Here is a 1,557-nt window from a genome sequence, read left to right on the forward strand (position 1 = left end):
AGAGGCAGCTCAGTGCCTACAGCTCCAGAAAGCAACTTCTGAGCAAGCCTGACATTGGGGTTGGGGGGCAAGAGCTTGGCTACCGACCAGGATGGGGGGAAGCAGCCAAACACCTCTGAAAGTAAGTTGGTTGTGCCCCCTGTGTGCTTGCAGAGCTTCATGTCCAGCCGTCTGGAAGGAGGGAAGCTGGCCCTGAGGGGAACAGGGCCAGAGGAGTCCCAGTGCCTGCAAACATGGTCCCCATTTTTCTTGGATGTGAAGTGAAGGGTGGGGAAAGCCTGAAAAACCACCAGTGCCAAAGGGAAAATGGTGCCCATACCTCCCAAGCAAGGTGGCTGAGGTGAGGGGGAACTGAGAGGCTGAGGCAGGCAGGCAGGACATCCCCCAGCAAAAAATCCCAGATACCACCAGCCCTCCCCGCCACCACTGTGGCAGCCTCTGATGCCTTCCCCTTCCCTGTGCAGCTGGAGGTGACACCTGGCACACTTCCCTGTGCTTTAGGTGACTCCCTCGTCACCCTCTCCAGCGAGAATGGGCAGCCCAGGGCAGGGGAGGGGGGCACAGCCTGGATGAGGTGATGGCATTGATGGGGATGATGGCTGGAATGGGATGATGGCCAGGATGGGGACATAAAGCAAACAGAGACCAAGGGGTGAAGCAGCAGCAGCAGCAGCTTCCAGAAGAGAGCTTTCTGGCTCAGTTTATGTTGTAAGAAGGTTTTATAGTTTGCTTGATCACTTGTTCATTTCTAGAAAAAGGGCCTAGAAGAGTCTCCTGTCCCCTTGTCACTGTGCCCAGAGGAAAGGGGGGGGAAATCTTTGTCGTCGACATGAGCTATAGAAGGAGCCACAGGCCTCATATATTGCTTAGAAACTCGTATTTTAGATTTAAATACCATACACAGTAAAAATAGAGCTGAAAGTACCGCCCCACATTGTCTGCAAATCATTGCCAGAATGAACAGCTTCAATAAATTAAAAACAAAGAAAAAAATTGAAATATTATTTACGTCTCAATAAAAATTGCAGTAAAACCATTTACCTTTTCCTTTGTGTGTGTGTTTTCATTTTTCTCTTTATATTATATATAATATATATTTATATATGTATAGGGCTGCTCCAGTGCAGCATTTTTAGGATATTTAGCCAGAGAAACATGAAGGAGCATGCTTAGTGCACCACAGTGCAGGGAAGGGGCAGCCATGGCCCCCCCACAGACACTGTGCCGTATTCATGCATCCAAAATTGCAACCTCTGCCCCTTTCCCGCTAGAATTTTATGCCCTAATTTTGAATGTGGGTTTCTGAGGGCTGGGACCCCCTGGAGATGGGGGACAATGACCAGGGCAGGTGCAGGAGGGACACTAAGCATGCACCATTATGTTTCCTGACTCTGGAAAGACTCATCCACTTTCGCTTCAGTTTCAGCGCGTGCACTCCCAAAAATGCACGAGCAGGTATAAATACTCCCTGCCCACCCCCACCATCGCCCTCCCCTCTCCCCCCAGCTTAAATACCCCCTCACCCCGTCCCCGCTCTCCAGGTGCCCTGGGTTGGTG

This window comes from Nesoenas mayeri, assembly GCF_963082525.1.
Source record: "Nesoenas mayeri genome assembly, chromosome: 5".
NCBI lineage: Eukaryota > Metazoa > Chordata > Aves > Columbiformes > Columbidae > Nesoenas > Nesoenas mayeri.